Genomic DNA, 23,284 nt, shown 5'->3' with positions numbered 1-23,284 from the left:
TCCAATGGCTGCGTAAAGGACCCATTGCTTATATTTACTCCCGGATCGAGTCGTGTGTTTATTCGTTCATATCTCGTTCGCTGAAAAACGTGGGAGGTGTGTTTATCTTGCGGCATTGGCATCGTCCGGCCCATCCATCTCGATGGAATTGTATCGCTGCTGCTTATGTACTGCTCATTCGACCCATAATGAATTTCAAAATGATATTATTGTACTGTACACTAGCGTAAGGTTGACAGTATAGTTATTTATGTAACGAGATGCAAAAAGTTGTTTTTTTTTTCAGCGCTAGTCGTATATGTATCCAACGAGGCTTGCCGAGTTGGATAAATACGAAGAGTGCTGAAAAAATCGAGTTTTGCAACGAGTTCCATACAAAATTTTATGCAATGTTTTTTTTCATTATACAACTCATTTGAGTTGCATAATGTTCATAATACGGCACGGTAAAGGCTGGGTATGCTGCGCAATTTAGATCCCATTGTGATCCACTAACCTCTGCCCAGCAACTCCTATCCCTACCTCCACGCGGTACCGGCCGGAAACTATGAGCAACCTTAGGGAAGATCGGGTAACCAACCCCGGTGGGAACTTTGGTCGTAGGCTGACAGGGAAGGGGGGGTTTGCTTCGGTAAACCTGAGCGTCTGTTCTCCAGGAGGAGCGGCTCATAACAGCGTCTGATCCCCATGTTAGGAGCGGCTGATCTACGTGCGAGTGCCAGGGAAGGATTCTAAGCTCAACTGTGCACTATGGTCCTCCGGAAAGTAGGGGGTTGGTGTCAGGCCCTATGAGCCAGCCATAAATAAGCATTGTAACGGAAAATCAGCAACAGAATGATACGAACCGAGACCAACGGCAACGACCCCAGCGAACAAAAAAGACTTGCGATTGGAAACTCGGTACGTGGAACTGCCGATCTCTCAACTTCATTGGGAGCACCCGCATACTCGCCGATCTAGTAAAGGACCGCGGGTTCGGCATCGTAGCGCTGCAGGGGGTGTGTTGTACAGGATTCATGGTGCGAACGTTTAGAGGTAATCATACCATCTACTAGAGCTGCGGCAACACACGCGAGCTGGGAACAGCTTTCATCGTGATGGGTGATATGCAGAGGCGCGTGATCGGTTGGTGGCCGATCGACGAAAGAATGTGCAGGTTGAGGATCAAGGGCCGATTCTTCAACTTCAGCATAATAAACGTGCACAGCCCACACTCCGGAAGCACTGATGATGACAAGGACGCATTTTACGCGCAGCTCGAACGCGGGTACGATCGCTGCCCAAGCCACGACGTCAAGATCATCATAGGTGATTTAAACGATCAGGTAGACCAGGAGGAGGAATTCAGACCGACGATTGGTAAGTTCAGCACCCACCAGCAAAAGAACGAAATCTGCCTACGACTCATTGATTTCGTCGCCTTCAAAACTATGGCCATACGTAGCACCTTTTTCCAACACAGCCTCCCTTATAGTTACACCTGGAGATCACCACAGCAAACGGAATTTCAAATCGACCACGTTCTGATTGACGGACGGCACTTCTCCGACATTATTGACGTCAGGACCTATCGTGGCGCCAACATCGACTCCGACCATTATCTGGTGATGGTCAAATTGCGCCCAAAACTCTCCGTCATCAACAACCCAAGTAAATTTTTTTAGTCAAACAGGCTTGAGGAGGTTCTAAAAACCATAATAAAACCAAAATAAAAGGTATTAGGCTTTATGACGGTTCTCAAAACCTCTTCAAGACTAATCAGTCATCAAAATGTTACTTGGGAATGTACGGTACCGGCGACCGCCACGGTACAACCTAGAGCGACTGAAACAACCGGATGTCGCCTCAGCATACGCGCAGAATCTCGAGGCAGCGTTGCCAGACGAGGCCGAGCTCGATGAGGCCCCTCTAGAGGACTGCTGGAGTACAGTGGAAGCAGCCATCAACGACGCAGCCGAGAGCACCATCGGGTACGTGGAACGGAATCGACGGAACGAATGGTTCGACGAAGAGTGCACAACGGTTTTTGAGGAGAAGAACGCAGCGAGGGTGGTAATGCTGCAGCAAGGGACTCGACAGAACGTGGAACGTTATGAACAGAAGCAGAAACGGCAGACCCGCCTTTTTTCGGGAGAAAAAACGCCGCCTGGAAGAAGCGGAGTGTGAAGAAATGGAGCTGATGTGCCGTTCCCAAGAAACACGGAAGTTCTATCAGAAGCTCAACGCATCCCGCAACGGCTTTGTGCCGCGAGCCGAAATATGCAGGGATAAAGACGGAGGCCTCTTAACGGACGGACGTGAGGTGATCGAAAGGTGGAAGCAGCTCTTCGATCAGCACCTGAACGGCGTGGAGAACGTAGGCACGGGAGCCCACGGCAACGGAGGAAACGACGACGCCAGTGCAGCGGAGGACGGAAATGAACCAACTCCCACGCTGAGGGAAATTAAGGATGCCATTCATCAGCTCAAAACCAACAAAGCAGCTGGTAAGGATGGTGTCGCAGCTGAACTCATCAAGATGGGCCCAGAAAAGTTGGCCACCTGTCTGCATCGGCTGATAGTCAGGATCTGGGAAACCGAACAGCTACCGGAGGAGTGGAAGGAAGGGGTAATCTGCCCCATTTACAAGAAAGGCGACCATTTGGAATGTGAGAATTTCAGGGCGGTCACTATTTTGAATGCTGCCTACAAAGTGCTATCCCAGATCATTTTCCGTCGTCTGTCACCTAAATCGAATGAGTTCGTGGGAAGTTATCAAGCCGGCTTCATCGACGGCCGGTCGACAACGGACCAGATCTTTACCGTACGGCAAATCCTCCAGAAATGTCTTGAATACCAGGTCCCAACGCATCACCTGTTCATCGACTTCAAAGCAGCATACGACAGTATCGACCGCGCAGAGCTAAGGAGAATCATGGACGTAAACGGCTTTCCTGGGAAGCTGACTAGACTGATTAAAGCAACGATGGACGGTGTGCAAAACTGCGTAAGGGTGTCGTGTGAACTATCCAGTTCATTCGTATTTCGCCGGGGACTGAGACAAGGTGATGGACTCTCATGCCTACTTTTCAACATCGCTTTGGAAAGTGTGATTCGACGAGCCGGGCTCAACAGCCGGGGAACGATTTTCACAAAACCCGGTCAATTTGTGTGCTTTGCGGACGACATGGACATTATTGCTAGAACATTGGGAACGATTGCAGAGCTGTACACCCGCCTGAAACGCGAAGCAGCAAAGGTCGGACTGGTGGTGAATGCCTCAAAAACAAAGTACATGCTGGTAGGCGCAACGCGGATCTGTCTGGGTAGTAATGGTACGATAGACGGGGATACTTTCGAGGTGGTAGAAGAATTCGTCTACCTCGGTTCCTTGCTAACGGCTGACAATAACGTGAGCCGTGAAATACGAAGGCGCATCATCAGTGGAAGTCGTGCCTACTATGGGCTCCAGAAGGAACTGCTGTCAAAAAAGATTCACCCCCGCACCAAATGTACCATGTACAAGACGTTAATAAGACCGGTGGTTCTCTACGGACACGAGACATGGACGATGCTCGAGGAGGACCTGCAAGCACTCGAAGTTCTCGAGCGACGCGTACTAAGGACGATCTTCGGCGGCGTGCAGTAGAACGTTGTGTGGCGGAGAAGGATGAACCACGAGCTTGCTGCACTTTACGGCGAACCCAGCATCCAAAAGGTGGCCAAAGCCGGAAGGATACGATGGGTAGGGCATGTTGCAAGAATGCTGGACAACAACCCTGCAAAGTTGGTGTTTGCAACTGATCCGGTTGGCACAAGAAGGCGTGGAGCGCAGAGAGCACGATGGGCGGACCAGGTGGAGCGTGACCTGGCGAACATTGGGCGCGACCGAGGATGGAGAGCGGCAGCCACAAACCGAGTATTGTGGCGTACTATTGTTGATTATGTCTTGTCTTAAATGTGATGTTGAATAAATAAATGTATGTATGTATGTGTCAAAATCAACTGTCAAAATTTCACGAATTTTTGTTGAGAAACAGCCGAGAACCAGAAAATCTCTGCCCGTGATCGGGATAAGGTCGAATTCTTGGAATTCGGTTCATGGAATTCGTTAGTTATGTTCGTGTGATGTAGGTTTTGTGTAAAATTCTTTCGGGCATATTGGTTTGGTTACTTTTTCCTGCTAACTGTTATGTATTTGGAAGTTCATCTTTTTGGTCAGTATCTAGCCGGGCATTGTGAATCATGACTAGTGGCCCTTCTAGGAGGCAGCGCATAAGTTACTGATTTGAAAACTGGCTGCATGTAGAAAGTATACTTCAACCAGCCTTCATTTCGCTGAAACGTCTGTAATTAGAATAACAACTATTAGAGGCGGCTTGAAAATAGAAGTACGTTTTGCATAGCACCACGGTACGGTACCACAATTGAACTTCGTCAAACAGTCAATGGTATGTTGTTGTATGCTCGTGACAATTGCCTGGTCAGACTGCGAATCAGTCAGTGCTGGATCCTGGAATCAGGAGATGGAGTTTATTATGATTATTTGCACACTCAACCAGGCACTGAGTTGACCGGACCGAATGGATTCGAAAATCACGGTGGCATGTTTACTGCACCACGTTTATGGACCAATGTAAGTAGCGTAAATTGAGCCTTCAATGTCCGCGCTCGGATTCGAGCGGTGTGGTAGGTAATGTTAACGAGGATATTGTATATGTACAGGAAGAGCATTATTGGATCGTTAACGGATGCAAACAAACAGATGATGAGTGTTCCTACTTTGTAAATAACGTGGGTAGTTATCAAAGGTTGAATTGATTCGTTGTAGGCGATACATAGTTGCTGGATATCAGCAAATGAATATTTCGTTTTCACCCTATATCAATAATTTTAGATACAAACTATGAAAATTTACTATGGTAAGTAATGAAAATAAGTATCATTAAGTATTGCGCTACCAAGAAAAAATGCTGTTGCACAAGGGCGTAGCCAGCTTTTCGGCCAGGGGGGGGGCGAGCACCCTTGCACTGAAAACCACTTTGCAGTAACAAGGAGTTCGAATACTGCATCATTTAAAAAAAAAGTGAAGTATGAAATATGGGTGATTAACAGGAATGGTTCAATGGAAGAATCATATATGATTATAATCCTGAGGAATTCCTCAAGATATTGCTTCAGGAATTTCTTAACAAATGCCATTATGAATTTTAACTTATCCAGCAGTTTCTCCAGAAATTTCTTTAATATTTTTCCTGGTTATTTTAATGTAGATATTCCAGCAGAAATTACCTTCGGAAAATTTGCAGTAATTCCGTTGGGAATACCTTCAGAAATTTCTTCAATAATTCCTCCAAAAGTTTTATTACGAATTTCACCATGCATTCTATTGAGAATTTCCCCAGTAATTCTTTACAAATATCATTCTTAATTCCTCCAGAAATCCGTTTGAGAAGCTCTAGAAAATACTTTAAGAATTTCTCCGGGAATTCCTTCAAAAATTCCAATCAAACTAAGATTCCTTTCCTTGAGGAATACCCTAAGAAATTTTTGGAGTAATTTCTTCGAAAAATCTTTTAATGAATTCCTTCGGAATTGCCGGAAAAAAATCTTTGAAAATTTCTAAAGGAATTCCTTCGGAAATTTGTAACCGTTCGCCGAATTTACTCGAGAGTCTTAAAACTCGGTGACTTTTGCGCCACTCTCGCGTACGAGAGACCACCGGTTCATTTTAAGGTTTGCCCGACTATAAGACGACTCTACTCTCAAGGGCTTCTCGAACGGCCGTGACTCGACTTAAATCACCAAACGCACTAAAAACTAATACATAGAACGTATAAACTGAAGCAATAACGGGAATTTACATAAAAGGGACTAGAAAATGAATAAACTACTACACGCGAATAATTAAAAGTGCTTGAAATGAATTTATTAAAAGTAACTAACTAATTCAAAGAACTAAAACAATAAAACAAGAACAACAAACAAAAGAATTCGTTTAAACGTATATTATTTTCACATAATGCTCGTCAAGTGTGTGTGTGTGTGTGTGTGTGTTGTGTGTGTGTGATCATGGCCATGATTAACGTACCTGCGCAGGTTTTATTCGTTGGCGTTGCTCTCTTGGCCAATCGTCGACGTCGGTGGGCTCTTCCAACTGATCGCCGAATTAAAGGTGCGGAGGAAGGGTGTCGGCGGTCCGGTACTCTGCCCGAACGTACGTCTACCGCACGCGGGTAGGCCGGATATGTTTCCTTTGCTCCGTTTGACTGCCATTCGTTGGCGGGCGAGGAAGAGCACCAGTAGAGCACGGAAAAAATGGCATAAAGCCCCAAATAAAAAGCGTCCTTGGACGCTGAGGTCCAAGGAGAGAACACAAATTAAAACAATATACACTAAACGAATTCACTTTTATATTTACCTTTAAAAACAACAAATACGTGCACAGGGAACAGAGTGTCTGCCCCTGGCGACAAAATCCACGAAATCAAACTATTAAACGAAAAACAAAGACCATTTAAAACAAATTCACTTCAAACAACACTAGTTTACTAAACTACATCATTTCGACACACTACACACCTTTTCAAACTAAAAAACTGGGAGAAGATCGCCGGAGCTCACTTCTGTTCACCAGCCGACTCTAATTTAAAATGATGGAGTCAAGTCGAATTTCCTAGTCAAGTAAATTTCCTGCTATTGAAGCAGTCGTCTATTCAATCTACAAACTATTATATACAAGTGCGCCAAATTCAAATCGCACATGGCCGTAAAACTATTTTGCGCCATCGAAAAAGTCCTATAAGATATGGAACATGAATCGTCATTAACTTAGTCTAGACACAAACCTAACATGAAACGGATAATCTCTACTAATGGAAACGGTTCAAACTCAAAGTCAAACTCAACGAATCCAATTTAAATTAGATTTTACTTAAAAAGATAAAAACGTCAAAAGCTACAAATTAACTAAAATAATCATGAAAACTAATAATTAATTCTAAAATCAAAATCAAAATATTCAAAAAATATAACAATTTAATCTAACTGAATTCAAACTTTATTTTACTTAAAAAGATGAAAAACGTCAAAACGTTACAAATTCCTGGAGGAATATCTTTGGAAGTTGCTAGAGGAATGCATTCGGAAATTTTTGAAGGAATCAATTAAAATATAATTTCAGGAATTTATTTCGAAAATCCTTGAGGAATTCCACCGGAAATTCCTTGACAAATTCTTCAGAAATTTCTTGAGGAATTCCTTCATTTCTTAAGCTCCTTGAGAAATTCCATAAGACATTCCTTCGAGAGTTCTTCTACGATTTCCTTTAGAAGATTCTTCGGGAATTCCTTGAGGAATTTCTTTGAAATAGATTTAGAATATTCCTTCGGAGTTTTCGTGAGGAATTTTTCCGAAAATTCCTTGAGGAATACCTTCAAAAATTCTTGGAGGAATTCATCCGGAAATTTCTGTGAGAATTCCTTCCTAAATTTCTGAAGCAATTCATTCGAAAATATTGAAAAAAATCCACTAAAAGTGTCATGAGATATCCCTGAAATTCCATAAGGAATTTCTTTAAAAATCTTTCAAAACTTCTTTGAAAAAATATTTCGGAAATTCCTGAAGAAATGCTTTTTGTGATTTTTTTATTTCCTAGAGGAGCTCATTCGGAAGTTCTTTGAAGAATTCCTTTAAAAATGCCTTGATAAGGAAAATTCGGAAATTGTTAAAGGAGTTCGTTTAGGAATTTTTTCGACATATGTCTGAAATGTCTTATGGAATACCTTCGGAAATTTCGTGAGAAATTGTTTGATAAGTTCGTTGAGGAATTTTTTCGTTTTTTTATAAATCTTTACGAAATTCCTCAAAGAATTCCAGCGGTAGATCCTTGAGAAGTTTCTTCGGAAATTCTTCAAGAAATTCCTTCAAAAATGTATTGCGGAACACCTACGAAAACTTGAGAAACTTCTTCAAACATTCCTTCAGAAACACGTTTGGGGATTATGTGAGAAAATCCTAAGGAAATTTTTTGAGGACAACCGTCAAAATTTTTTGGAGAAATTCATTCGGAAATTTTTGGAGGTATTTCAAGGCAAATCCATAAAAAATTTCTTTGGAAATTCCGGGAGGGATTTCTTTGGAAATTCGTAGAGGAATTCCTTCGGAAATTCAGGAGAAAATCCTTTGAAAATTCCAGGATCAATTCCTTTGAAAATTCTTGGAGGAATTCCTACGGAAATTCCTGGACAAACTCCTCCGGAAATTCATGGAGGAATTCTTCGGGAAAATCCTGGAGGAATTCCCTCGGAAACTCTTGGAGGAATTCCTTCGAGAATTCGTGGAGGATTTCCTTTGAGAATTCCTGGAGGAATTTCTTCGGAAATTTCTGGAGTAATTCCTTCGGAAATACCTGGAGAAATTCGTTCCTGAAATTTCTGGAAGAATTCCTTCGGAAATTCATGGAGGAATTCCTTCAGAATATCCTTGAGCGATTCCTACGAAAAAGTCCTGGAGGAATTCCTTCTGAAATTTATGGAGGAACTCCTTCGGAAATTCGTGAAGGAATTCCTGGAGAAATTCTTTAGAAAATTGGAATTTCTTCGGACATTCATGAAAGAATTCCTTCGGAAATTCCGGCAAGAAATCCATTGAAAATTCCAGGTGAAATTCCTTTGAAAATCCCTGGAGGAATTCCACCGGAAATAACTGCAGGAATTCCCTCGGAAATTCCAGGAGAAATTCCTTCGGAAATTCCTGAAGGAATTCCTTCGGAAATTTATGCAGGAATTCCTTTGGAAATTCCAGGAGGAATTCCTTCGGAAATTGCAGAAGGAATTTCTTTGAAAATTCCTGGAGAATCTCCTTCGGAAATTTTTGGAGGATTTCCTCAGGAAATTTCTGAAGAAATTCATCCTTTGAAAATTCGTGGAAGAATTTACTCAGAAATTCGTGAATGAATTCTTTCGGAAAATTTCTGGAGCAATTCCTTCGGAAATTCATGAAAGAACTACTTCGAAAAATGCTTTAGGATTTACTTCGCAAAATTTCTTGAGGAATTCCTTCGGAAATTCATGGAGGAATTCCTTCAGAAAATCCTTGAGCGATTCCTTCGAAAAAGTCCTGGAGGAATTCCTTCTGAAATTTATGGAGGAACTCCTTCGGAAATTCGTGAAGGAATTCCTGGACAAATTCTTTTGAAAATTGGAATTTCTTCGGACATTCATGAAAGAATTCCTTCGGAAATTCCGGCAGGAAATCCTTTGAAAATTCCAGGTGAAATTCCTTTGAAAATCCCTGGAGGAATTCCACCGGAAATAACAGCAGGAATTCCCTCGGAAATTCCAGGAGGAATTCCTTCGGAAATTTATGCAGGAATTCCTTCGGAAATTCCAGGAGGAATTCCTTCGGAAATTGCAGAAGGAATTTCTTTGAAAATTCCTGGAGAATCTCCTTCGGAAATTTTTGGAGGATTTCCTGAAATTTCTGAAGAAATTCATCCTTTGAAAATTCGTGGAGGAACTCCTTCGGAAAATGCTTTAGGATTTACTTCGCAAAATTCCTGGAGGAATTCCTTCGGAAATTCATGGAGGAATTCCTTCGGTATTTCCTGGAGGAATTCCTCCGGAAATTCCTCGAGGAATTTCTTCGGAAATTCCTTCGCAAAATTCCTGGAGGAATTCATTCGGAAATTCATGGTGGAATTCCTTCGGACATTCATGGAGGAATTCCTTTGAAAATTCCTAGAAGAATTTCTTCGGAAATTCTTGGAGGAATTCCTCCGGAAATTCCATTAGGAATTCCTTCAAAAAATCCTGGAGGAATTCTTTCAGAAATTTCGGGAGGAATTCCTTCGGAAATTGCTGGACGAATTCCTTTGGAGATTCCCGGAGGAATTTATTCGAAAATTCCAGGAGAAATTCCTTTAGGAATTCCTGGAGGAATTCTTTCGGAAATTCCTGAAGGAATTCCATCGGATTTTTTAAGGGAATTCCTCTTGGAATTTTCAAAGGATTTCCTCCTGGAATTTCCGAAGGAATTCCTCCATGAATTGCCGAACAAATTCGTCCAGGAATTTTGCCAAGGATTTTTTAAAGGATTTTCCGAAGGAATGCCTCCATGAATTTCCGAAGGAATTCTTCCAGTAATTTCCGAAGAAATTATTCCAGCAATTTCCGAAGGAATTCCTCCTGGAATTTCTAAAGGAATTCGTCCAGTAATTTCCGAAGGAATTCCTCCAGGAATCATAAAAAGTATTCCTCTAAGAAGTTTAGAATGATTTTTTTCCAGGAATGTCCTAAGAAATTCATCCAAGGATTCTCTCAGGAATTTCTCTATAGATTTCTGAAAGAATTCCTCCAGAAATTTCCGGAGGTAATCATCCAAGATTTTTCGAGGGAACTCCCCAAGGAATTTCCGAAGGAATTCCTCCAGAAATTTCCGAAGCAATTCCTTCAGGAATTTCCGAACGAATTCCTTCAAGAATTTCCGAAGGAATTCCTTCAGGAATTTCCGAAGGAATTCCTTCAGTAATTTCCGAAGGAATTCTTCCAGGAATTTGCGAAGGGATTCCTCCAAGAATTTTGGAAGGAATTCCTTCTGGATTTTTTTAAGGAATTCCTCCAGGATTTTTTGAAGGAATTGCTTCAGGAATTTCCGAAGCAATTCCTCCCGGAATTTCCGAAAGAATTCTTCCAGGAATTCCTAAAGAAATTCCTTCTGGAATTTCCGAATGAATTCCTCCAGGAATCTCCAAAGGAATACGTCCAGCAATTTCCAAAGGAATTCCTCCCGGAATTTCTGAAAGAATTCCTCCAGAAATTTCCGAAAGTATTCATCCAAGATTTTTCGAAGGACCTCGCCAAGGAATTTTCGATGGAATTCCTCCAGTAATTTCCGAACGAAGTCCTTCAGGAATTTCCGATGGAATTTCTGCAGATATTTCCGATGGAATTCTTCCAGGGTTTTGCGAAGGGATTCTTCCAAGAACTTTGGAAGGAATTCCTCCAGGAATTTCCAATGGAATTCGTCCAGCAATTCCCGATGGAATTCCGTCAGGAATTTTTGAAAGAATTCCTGCAGGGATTTCTAAAGGAATTTCTCCTGGAATTTCCGAATGAATTCCTCCGGGAATCTCCAAAGAAATTTGTTTAGCAATTTCCGAACGAAGTCCTTCAGGAATTTCCGATGGAATTTCTCCAGAAATTTCCGGAAGAATTCTTCTAGGATTTTGCGAAGGGATTCCTCCAAGAATTTTGGAAGGAATTCCTCCAGGAATTTCCAATGGAATTCGTCCAGCAATTTCCGATGGAATTCCGTCAGGAATTTCCGAAAGAACTCCTCCAGGAATTCCTAAAGGAATTTCTCCTGGCATTTCCGAATGAATTCCTCCGGGAATCTCCAAAGGAATTCGTCCAGCAATTTCCGAAGGAATTCCTCCAGAAATTTCTGAAAGAATTCCTCCAGGATTTTTTTGAAGTAATTCCTAATGGAATTTCCGAAGGAATTCCTCCCGGAATTTCCGAAAGAATTCCTTCAGGATTTTCCGAAGGAATTCTGCTAAGAATTTCCGACGGTATTCCTCCAGGAATTTCCAAAAAAAATCTAAAAAGAATTTCCGAAAAAAAATCCTCCAGGAATTTTCAAAGGAATTCCTCCAGGAATTTCCGAAGGAATTCCTCCAGGAATTTCCAAAAAAAATCGTCCAGCAATTTCCGAAGGAATTCCTCCAGTATTTGCCGAAGAAATTATTGCAGGAATTTCCGAAGGAATTCCTCTTGGAATTTACAATGAGATTCGTCCAGCAATTTCCGAAGGAATTCCTCCCGGAATTTCCGAAAGAATTCCTCTAGGAATTCCTAAAGGAATTCCTCCTGGAATTCCAAAGGAATTCGTCCAGCAATTTCCGAAGGAATTCCTCCCGAAATTTCTGAAAGAATTCCACCAGGAATTTCCGAAGGAATTACTCCTGGAATTTACGAAGGAATTCCTCCAGGAATTCCGCTAGGAATTTCCGAAGGAATTGCTGCAAGAATTTCAAAAAAAAAAAATCCAAAAAATTTTTCCGAAAAAAAAAATCCTCCACGACTTTCCGAAGGAATTCCTCCAGCAATTTCCAAAAGCATTCCTCCAGGAAGTTTGGAATTATTTTGTCCAGGAATTTCGTAAGGAATTCACCTAAGGATTTCCTCACGAATTTCTCTATAGATTTCTGAAAGAATTCCTCCAGGAATCTCTGAAGGTGTTTATCCAAGATTTTCCCAAGGAACTGCCCAAGGAATTTCAGAAGGAATTACTCCAGGAATTTCCGAAGGAATTGCTCCAGGAATTTCCGAAGGAATCCTTCAGGAATTTCCGAAGGCATTCCTTCAGGAATTTCCGATGGAATTCTTCCAGGAATTTGCGAAGGGATTCCTGCATACGTTAAAAGAAAATACGAGGATGCAGGAGAATTTTATTTTTACTAGTCAAAACCAGCTCTGATCATCTAAGTTTTTCGGTTAAGTTAAAATATAGTTGCTCGGTCAGGGGGGGGCCACGGCCCCCCCCCCTGCCCCCCCCTGGCTACGCCCTTGCTGTTGCAGCATGGTCGCATGGTTAATGATTCTTATTTTCATCGCATTGTGCAACTACCTAAATGTACTATCATCGCAATTGATAAAAAACTGCTTTTACCTGATTTCTGCAAGATCTTTGGTTTGTTGAATGTTTTCGAGATAACATCCTTTGGAAAATGTGGAGCAGTCCTTGTGTTATTCCGCATGACTTTCAAGTCGAGGATCTGGTATCGAATCCTTTTTCCGGTAAACTTAAAATGTCTTTTTATTTCCAAGATAAATTAAGATTGGTTAAACATTTTTGTCGATTCCAATAATTAAGCGTATGAGAAAACTCCCCGAATTTCAATTGTACCTTGAATCAATGTAACTCGACCGGGATAGCAGTGGTCGGTGCTGTGAGAGTTTGTATTTCACACATTTCAAAAAGTTTCATGTGGTTTCAATCGTTTCAACCTGATTATCCCGATGTTACATGGGTTTGTCCCTATCAGAAAGACAATGCGCTTTTCTCACACCTAACACACCCGCCGACCTTAACTCCCCGGGCAAAGGAAAACACTCATCGCTTTTCCTGGTCACGTTCCTCGGCCTTGATCCAACAAATCAAGTGCAACACCATCTCCGCCGGTGGATCTACCCTCGGCCGGGGTTTCACTTCTTCCCCTCTGGGATGATGTTGGTCATTGAAAAATATCCATGTGTGAAACCGAGCGATTAGCATCGGTCAGATTTTCCATCGCCACCGACCACTGACTGGGATGACCTTTTTATCGCAGGGAGCTCATGTATCATAATAATGGACCTAATCTCCCCACATGCACAATCCAGATCTAGTATATGTGGGGTGTTCTGGACATCGGTAGCTGTATGCTCAAGCGTGTTGGACATGAGGATGTACGATATTTTTTCCATACATTTATTCTATTCTGCAAAAAAGACAAAGTAAAATGATCATAACGAGATTTGGGTTCGCGCGTGTTTTCCGATGGTTCCCCGGACATGATTGGATACTAAAATTTTATAATTTTCTATTTATTCATAATTAAATTGGGTTAATATGAGAACTTAAAAATTTCTCAAACACTTATTGAAAACGATGGCAGTCGAAAAAAAAAACCAGACCTAAAATTTCCGTGATTTTATTAAACGCACTTGACTTTGTATCCGTTGGACAATACTATCACTCCAAAATCTTTTGATTGAGATAAGCGGAATGCGTTCGGGATTTATTCTATTGACTCCTGGAGGAGATCTCTCAAAGAATTCTCTGGCAATATGTTCCAGATTCCCTTCTCGAAACCACTAAGAATTTCATCCAACGATTTCGTCAAGATTTTTCTTTAAAAATAAGGGAACTTATGTATTTTCGGTAGTTTTGTTCTGTTCGTCATGTGGAGTTTTTTTAAATCTGTCAAACTCAGAGTTGGCCTCAAATCCTTCCCAATCAAGCTGAGTTATATGACCAAGTTTCCGACAATTTGGTCGACTAGCACTCCCCCTGTCATTATATTTCTAGATTATTTTTTTTTCACAAACTCAATCATGTATTACATCGCGATATTTTTTTCGATTTATCTAAAAGTTACTTCAGTAATTTCTCTGTAATTGTTCTAGGAATTGCTTCAGAAATTCTATGAAGCATTAATTTAAGGATTCTTCCAAAAACGCCTCCAAGGATTTTTTTTTTTAGAGAATTCATACATGAATTCTCTCAGGAAATCCTCCACTGATTACTCTAGTAATATTGCAAGGATTTTTTTAAATCCTAAAACGGTTCCTTTGGCAATTACTCGAAGGGACCCTTTCGAAAGTCCTCCAATATCTGCAAGGATTCCTTTAGAAATACATTGGAACCTCTTTTTATGCCACTAGCTGGGGAGCATAAATTTAAAATGTGCATAAATCAAAAAGGGCATTAACCTTCATCCAGCCAACGTACATTTTCCTCCTTCGGAAAAGCACAAAAATGGTCAATTTTTTTTTTATTTTCGATAAATTTTGATGAAATTTTTACAATTTTTCCGAAAAACTCTTCTAGTTTATGATGCCGGGGACATGTGTGCTTGGCCCACATGGTTCCGGAGTTATTCCGGATTGTTTTGGGGTACCAAAATTGGCCACATAGTTTGCGCAACGTATATCTCAAGATCCCGATGAGGTCGTAGAAGTACAGTATCCTCGGCGAATTTGTTCAGCAGGTTAAGAACTAACTGGCAATGGCAACTTTGGTTCGCGATTCGGCCGCTAGGCGGCGCCAATGGCAAAAATGTTCAAACCCTCATATCTCAGAAACCTGATAAGATATAATGATGCTGTCTTCGGCAAAATTCTTCAGCAAGCTCAGAAATATCTGATAGTAAGGTGTTTGGTTTGGGATTTATCCGCTAGGTGGCGCATTTAGTCTAAATAATTCAAACACGTATATCTCGATACCCTAATGAGGTACAAGCATGCCGTTTTAAGCAAAATTGTTGAGATCTATCCGGTAAAGGCGACGCTAGGTTACACCACGTCCAGCAAATTGTTCCGAAAATTCAGAGGAAATATGACGTATCTGGTGTCCTTGGTTCTGATATAATTCGATAGGTTCCATCTAGTATTAAGAAAATATTTATATGAACACCCTAATGAACAAGAAGTATTCTATTTTCAGCATAGTTGTTCAGCAAGCTAAGAGCCATTTGGAGGATAGTAGACGGTCGAGTACGGAGGTACAAGAGGCAATATTTTAACACCATCTTTGACCCCCTGCCAACAAGTTTTGCCACCATATAATTTTGCTTCTTTTGCTCCGTTTTTTCTTCCGGGAATGTCTCCAGGAATTTCTACAGGAACTCTTCTGAGATTTTCCGGGAATTCCACCGGGAATTTATCCAAGAATTACACTGGGACTTCCTCAAGAACTTCCTCCAGGAATCAGGAAATCTTCCGGGAATTCTTCTAGGACATCCTCCAGAAGTTCCTCCGGGAAATCCTCTAGGAAATCCTCCAGAAACTCCTCCGGGGATTCCTCGGAAAATTCCCCAGGATTTCATCTTGGACTCCCATCAGAAACTCCTTCAGGAATTCCTTCGGCAATTTCTGCAGGAATTCTTTTGGGAATTTTTTCAAGAATTCCTCCGGACGTTTTTTCTAAGATTTTCTCCGGAAATTTAACTGTGAATTTCCCCAGAAATTCGTCCATGAGTGCCTCCGGGAATTCCTCCATGAACTCTTCCGGGAATTTCTTCAAGAATTCCTCCGGGATGTTCTATAGGAATTCCTTCAAGAATTTCTCTAGAAATTTCTCCAGGAATGTTTCCCGGAGTTTCTTCAGGAATATATCCGAGAATTTTCTAAAGAAAACTGTCGTTTTTTTTTTCAAGAAAATCCTCTGGGAATTTCTCCAGGAATCCCTTCTATGTTTTTTTACAAAACCTTCGAGAATTTCGCCCGGAAATCCTCTGGGACTTCCTTTACGAATACCTCCGGGAATTTATCCTGTAATTCCTCCGGGGTTTTTTCCAGAAATTCCTCCGATAATATTTCCGGGAATTTCTCCAGAAAATCCTTTAGGAATTGGTTTGGGAATTTCTTTTGGAAATCCTCCAGAAAATCCTTCAGAAATTCTTTCAGGAATTCTTCCGGGGACTCTTCTGAATTTCCTCCGGGAATTTTTAGAGGAAATCTTCGGGATTTTTTCAGGAAATCCTCTGGGAATTTCACCAAGTGAGAATCCCTCTAGAATTTCCTCCGATAATTTCACCTGCAATTCATCTGGAGAATTCTTCAGGGAATCCTTCTTCCTGGGGATTCCCCAAAGGAAATTCGTGGAAGAATCGCTGGATGAACCCCTGAGGGAATTGCTGGAGGAATCCCCGGGAGAATTTTTGGAGAAATATCCGAAAGAATTCCTGGAAATAATCCCGGAAAAAGCCCTGGAGAAATTACTGAAGGAATCACTGGAGCAATCGCTGATGGGAGTCTTAGAAGAATTCCCGGAGAAACTCCTGGAGAAATTCCCAGATGAACTCTCAAATAAAGATAAATCAATCAATCAAATCACCAGATGAATTCCTGGAGAAATTCCCAGAGGCATTTCTGGAGAAATTCTCAGAGGGTTTTCTGAAAAAAAAAAGTCACGGAAGACTTCCTGAAGGAAGACTTCTTGGAGAAATTCCCAGTGGATTTTTTATGAAAAAAACCGGGAGTTTTCCTGAAGAAATTCCCGGTGGAATTGCTAGAAGAATTTCTGGAGGATTTCCCGGACAATTTCTGGAACAAATTTCCGAAGCAACTCCTGGCGGATTTCCTGAAGAAATTCTCGAAGGAATTCCCGGAGACATTCCCGGAGATTTTCCTGGAGAAACTCCTAGAAAAATTCTCGGGGAAATCAAGCCTGGAGAAATTCTTGAAAAAATCCTGTGGAAAATCCCGGAGCAATTCATGGAATAATTCCCGGAGGAACTCATGGAGGTATTCCTGGGAAAATTCTCTGAGGAAACCCGGAAGAATTCCTGAAAAACTCCTGGAGAAAATTTTCAGAAAAAATCCTCGGGAAGTTACCGAAGGAATTCCTGAAGGAATCTCCGCAGGAGTTCGTGATGTGGGTCCTAGAGGAAATCCTGAAAAAAAAATCCGTAAGAATTCCCGGAGACATTTCCAGAAGAATTCCTAGAGAAATTCGCGGAGAAAATCCTGGATAATTCCCGGAAGAGCTCCTGTACAAATTCCCGGAGACATTCTCGGAAGAAAAAACGAAGCAATATTGTGGGGTGGCAGAATTTATCTGCAGGGGGTCAAAGACGGTGTAGTGAATAACCTAGCGAATAAATCACGAATCAAAGACTCAACTATCAAACAGTTTTTAGCTTTGTTGAAGACGGCATCGTTCTATCTTATCAGGATTTTGAGATATAGAGGTTTAAAGATTTTTGGCCCTGGTGCGCTAGGTGGACAACTCTCGAACCAAAGACGCCATTGCCAGATAGTTCTTAGCCTGCTGAACAACTTTGCTGGAAACGGCATGCTTGTACTTCATTAGGGTATTAAGATATACGTGTTTGAATTTTTCAGACACAATGCGCCACCTAGCGGATAAATCCCAAACCAAAGACTTTACTATCAGATAGTTCAGAGCTTGCTGAAGAATTTTGCCGAAGACAGCATCATTCTATCTTATCAGGTTTCTGAGATATGAGGGTTTGAACATTTTTGACACTGGTGCCACCTAGCGTCCGAATCGCGAACCAAAGTCGCTGTTGCCAGTTAGTTCTTACCCTGCTGAACAAATTGACCGAAGACACTATGCTTCTACCTCATCGGGATCTTGAGATATATGTTGCGCAAAGTATGTGACCAATTTTGGTACCCCAAGACAATCCGGAATAACTCCGGAACCATGTGGATCAGGCACCCTTGTCCCCGGTATCATAAACTAGAAGAGTTTTTCGGGAAGATGTGAAAATTTTATCAAAATCCATCGAAAAACAAAAAAGTTATGACCGTTTTTGTGCTTTTTCGAAGGTGGAAAATGTACGTTGGCTTGATAAAGGTTAAAAGAGGGAATTTTGTGCATAAATTAAATCTTGGGTTTGATGAGAAAATCTATTTTGCGAAAACAGGTCGTGCTCATGGGTATTTGAAATGGGACCAAGAGGGTTTCCAGAAAGTTCCCTGTGAGCCCAAAAAGGGGGTTCCAAGTGGCTTCAGAGGATTTCATGAGCCTTTTAAGTGCGTTACAAGGGGTTTCACGAGCGTTTCAAGGTACTTCTGAGGCATTTCTGCGAGTTTCAGGGGATTATAAGAAAGTTTTAAGGGCGTTCATAGAGGTTCTGTTTAATAGCATTTCAGATGTGTTTCAATGAGATTTTGGAACCCTCTAAGGGCGTTCCAAGTAGTTCCAGGGGCATTTCAAATTGATTATTATGATTACAAGGGAACAACGAATTTCATAGCGCCACCTTCATGCTTCAAAAGCACTGTACTGTATACGTAGCTGAGCTAGCCGATGTATACTACACCTTAGAGTACATTCCCACTCTTCCACCTGAGCACTACTTCATTTTTACCGACAGTCTAAGTTCTCTGGAGGCTTTTCGGTCAATGATTGCTTTGACCAAACGCTCATACACCATCACCATAGCTTGGATTCCTTCACATTGCTCGATTCCGGGTAATGAGAAAGCGGACTCACTGGCTAAGGTGGGCGCTAGCGAATGCGATATTTATGAGCGTCAAATCTCCTTCAACGAAATTTTTGCATTGGCCCGTCAGGAGACCTTGATCAGCTGGCAACACGCATGGAGAGATGGGTAGATGGTTACACTCCATCATTCCACAGGTGTCAAAGAAGCCATGGTTCAAAGGGTTGGATTTATGCCGCAATTTCATTCGTGTAATGCGTCGGCTGATGTCCAACCACTATTTGTTGAACGCACATACCTTCCGTATTGGGCTCTCAGAAAGCAATCTCTGTGTGGCGTGGCTTACCAGGATATCGAACATGTTGTGTGGGGATGCAATGAGTATCGTGAGGTCAGATCTGAGCTGCATGATATTTTCCGGGTCCGAGGAAAACAACAGAAACCCGTTAGAGAAGTGTTGGCAGGACTTGATTTGGAATACATAAACCTGATTTACCAGTTTTTGAAACGTGTTGATGTCAGAGTTTGATGTAGTACGTTCCTTGTTTTCGTTGTCCGCCTTTTGGTTTTGTTGTTCGCCCCTGTCTGTCGTCGCCCCCCTTTCGGTTGTCCTCTTCTTCTCGTTGTCTACCGATAAAGTCCTTTCTTTTTGATTCCATTATAGATGTGGACAATTTGTCCCATCAATGTTTTTAGAATAAGTTAGCAAATAATTTGTTTTTCAACCCATAAAAAGGGCATTTCAACGGGATTATGAGAGCTTCAAACCGTTTCAAGGGTTTTTGCAAAGGAGTTGCTGAAAATCTTTTGAAACTTTCTGAAATTGCCTCCGAAATCCCCTAAAGCCCACATAGACGCCATGTAACTCTAAAACTTCCAGATATGCCTTCCAAGTCCCCCTTAAACCCCATTGGACTCCATTAAACGCTTCGGAGTTCTTCCGAATTCGCCAAAAACGCATTCATAACGCCTCTGAATTCAATCGAAAATGTTCAGAAAATTCCTGAAATGCTTCACGAATCCCTCTGCATGGATCCCAGGTAACGTACCTGAGACCCTTTGAAACCCCCGAAACACTTGCGCAACGCCTCTGAAATTCGCTGAAAAAGCTCCGAAACATCTTGAAATGCCTCTAAAATCCCCCTCGAAACCCCCGGACCCCCTGTAACACTCCTAGGAACCATCGAAATGCTCTAAAAGTTCATGAAATGCCTCCGAAATCCCCCTGAAACCCCCTCTGACCAAATATAACGCTCCTGAGAACCTCCGAAATCCCTTCCCTTTTAGATGAAAGATCTCGAGTTATTGGAAGAATTTGAGAAATCCTTGAAAAAATAAATTTTAATCCACCGTTAGTCTTACTGTTGGCCACTACCACCAGCACCACGCTTACACTGAGTACTACATGCGAGATTTTTTCAGCGTGTTGTACAAAATACAAAAGCACATTCACTAGAGGGTTAAATGAATCGTTAACGAAATCCCTGAAGAAACCCTTGGAGGAAGTCCTTAGTGGAATTTTTGAAGGAATGTTTGGAAAAGTACTTGATTGAAATTGTTGAAAGAATGTCGTGAAGAAAATTTCACGAAAATTTCAGGATCACTTTATGAAATCACTAAATAAATTTAGTGAGTATCTTAAGATTCCTTGATGAATATTTGAAAAAAAAGAGCAGAAGACATCTTTCTAGAAAATCTAAAAGGAATTCTTCACCTTCAGGTATCTATAATGTAATTCTTAAAGAATTGGAAAACAATCCTGAAAAAAGAATCTCAAAGAGGCACTGATGCAATGCAATTCTTAACCACTTTTTTGAAAGAATTTCTAATGGGGGCATTCATAAACCACGTTGACCAAAATGTATCTTTCTCAGATCCATTTCCCTCGCCTTTCATAGACTTTTGGTCATACAAAATTTTGAAAATTTGTATGCATAGACTTTGGACAAACCCCGTCCTCCCTCTAAAAGCCTCTACGTGGCCTCAAATGAATTCTCGTAAAAATTCCTCAACAAATCATTGAGGGAGTTCCAATGATATGTACTCCTCAAAATAATTGTTCACGCAGATAAAAGCATGGTAAAATCAAAAATATTTCAGGTAAACTCAAATAAATTGTCAATTTGTTCTGGCAACAATAATAAAACTGTTTGGAGCAAATCGAACGTCACATTTGAAGCAAATTAAATCCATTTTTGAAACAAACATGCATCTTCTGACAGGTTATGTTAGAAACAAATGTAAAAATTTTGTTTTTTTTTTGTGTCAGGTCGGCCCTACGGAAATATTTGTTTTCCAATTAATTTTACAAAATCATTTTCTTCTCTAGGAAAACCCACTTCCCGCGTGGCACTTTCAATGCCAGCATCATGTAGATAACATGCACTCTCAATGGGATTTCGTGGAAACTTTTGGTGAAACTTGACTTTTTTTGCAAGAGGAAATCTTGTTTGGTGCTGCAGCTGGAACTTGAGAGTTTTGTTTATGATCTCGACGGCGAAACGGGGGGCTCTTCAATGGGTATTGTAGAAATCAATATGTAATTGAGTTAGTTTTAAAAATAAATATTTTATTTTTAAAAAATTTATCAGTTTACCGAATAAACATGAATATTTTTGTTTCAAACAAACGAAATTTGTCTCCGTGTTAAAAATTCATAGGGGGAACTTCTGTTTTTTTGTTTTCTTTTAGTTCCTACAGAATTTTAAAAGTATTTTCAGGGGACCCGCATGCGGCAAGGTAGGCCTACTGCTCATCTTTTGTGAGTGTGTGAGTGTGACTGGCAACGCGACCAGAAGCCTGGTCGAATCCTGCTTGGAAATCGGTTTATTTTGCCGATGGGGATGGCCCGCGAAATCGCATTGTGTTGTTTGGGAAGGCCCGCTCGATGCATGGTAGGTAGGCGTAGTTTGTTCGAGTTTGACGTGCCTGCACCCTCCCTGAGTATTTTAGTACGTATCCTTGGGGAAATTTTAAAAATCCTGAAGGAATTATTGGAAGAAAAACTAAAAAAAAATATGAGAGAACGCCTTGAAGAATTCTTGGAGTTTTTTTTTATTTCAGAAGTTTCTGAAGAAACCCTTGAAGAAATTCCTGAAAAAAATCTTTGGAGAATTCTACAGCAATCCTTGATTGATAAATGAATTCTTGAATGATAATGCCTAAAAACGGTGGAGTAATTCCTAAAATTCCCAAAGGAATATTGTTGGAAGTATTTATGGCAATCGAAGATGCAAAAATAGTCATATGAAATGCTTATGCGTCTAATGATGCAACCCACGAGATAAAAATGCATTTTTCTGCTGCAAATTCGGGCTCCGTAAACAGCATAAGTCCCGTAGTGTAGTTTTCAACGAGAAAACTACTACAAAATGTTTAATGATGACTATGACATCAATGGCCAATTCTTCTAGCTTGAGGAGGGCATGCCATAAAGAGGCGCTGTAGCACTATAAAGTAATCCAAAATTGTACACACCAGATGCATATTTATCAAATTAGCTTTGAAAATCCATGATCGCATATAGTTTACGTCCTGGAATCCTTCTCCACTCGGGCGTATCTCGCCATAACAAAATATAAGGCGTTTCCCGAGATGTGAGACTATAAAACCGGACAATAGCAGAAGGCACCCCCAAGGCATAGTAGGTACGTGGTACTCGTATCACGTATGCAAAATAATATGTTCACACTCAGTAGCTCACATCAAACGCACTCTGCCCCTGTTCTGTATTACGATTTTCGACCCTAATAAATATGAATGCAAATAAGATTCTGCGGAAGTTTTTATTACTTTCCCAGAAGGGAGTTGTGGGATCAGTTGAACGTGAAGCAAGAACAAGGGTGACTCTTGGACTCAGTCAATCGGAATGCACATACATAAGTGGTAACGATTATGGCCCATGGCACGGGTTAATACTTGTGGCCGACCCACAAGTTGATCTCATTTCCATGAAATTAATTTTAATGCTCCTAAATCTTCGACGAGTGGTTCTCGCCTGGAGTGCGTGGTAAACTTTAAACAATGATCATTCAAAACATGGAGCGAGTGTTTGGGCCCAACACTTGTTCAGAGTTTTAGGTTGATTTGAATCGACGACACTTGTCACATATGTTATTGCTGCCCGTTCTAGAATTGATTTAGTTCGGTCGTAAACGAGTGTTTGTATTTCGACTTCCGTTCGATCGCCTATGGGAAAGTGAAAACTGTGAAGTGCGAACTGACGAGAGCAATTAATTCAACTGCCTCACGCTGGAGATTCGAGGAAGTGCTACGTAATATTAAATGTGGATGAAAAATACGCTATTCAATTTACAAATCCTCTCGTGGATTTGTGGGTATATCAATGGAAACTACAACAACGCTGAATCGAAAATTACGTGAGCAGACTAACAACAGAGGTGAACCGCATTAAGATAAGCAAAGATTTGACGGTAAATTTTTGAGGTGACGACACATACAATAACTTGATTAATAATTCGAACGACGAACATAAGGACTACGACACAGAGATTAGGTAATTATAATTAAAAGTACTGTAAACCTGGGGGGAAGTTGATCACTTTTCCTCTGTTTTAATAAAATCAGTTGGTACAATGCATATGATTCTAAACAAACATTTTT

Source organism: Aedes albopictus, chromosome 2 (assembly GCF_035046485.1).
Source record: "Aedes albopictus strain Foshan chromosome 2, AalbF5, whole genome shotgun sequence".
Classification (NCBI taxonomy): domain Eukaryota; kingdom Metazoa; phylum Arthropoda; class Insecta; order Diptera; family Culicidae; genus Aedes; species Aedes albopictus.
This window is presented reverse-complemented; position numbering follows the sequence as displayed.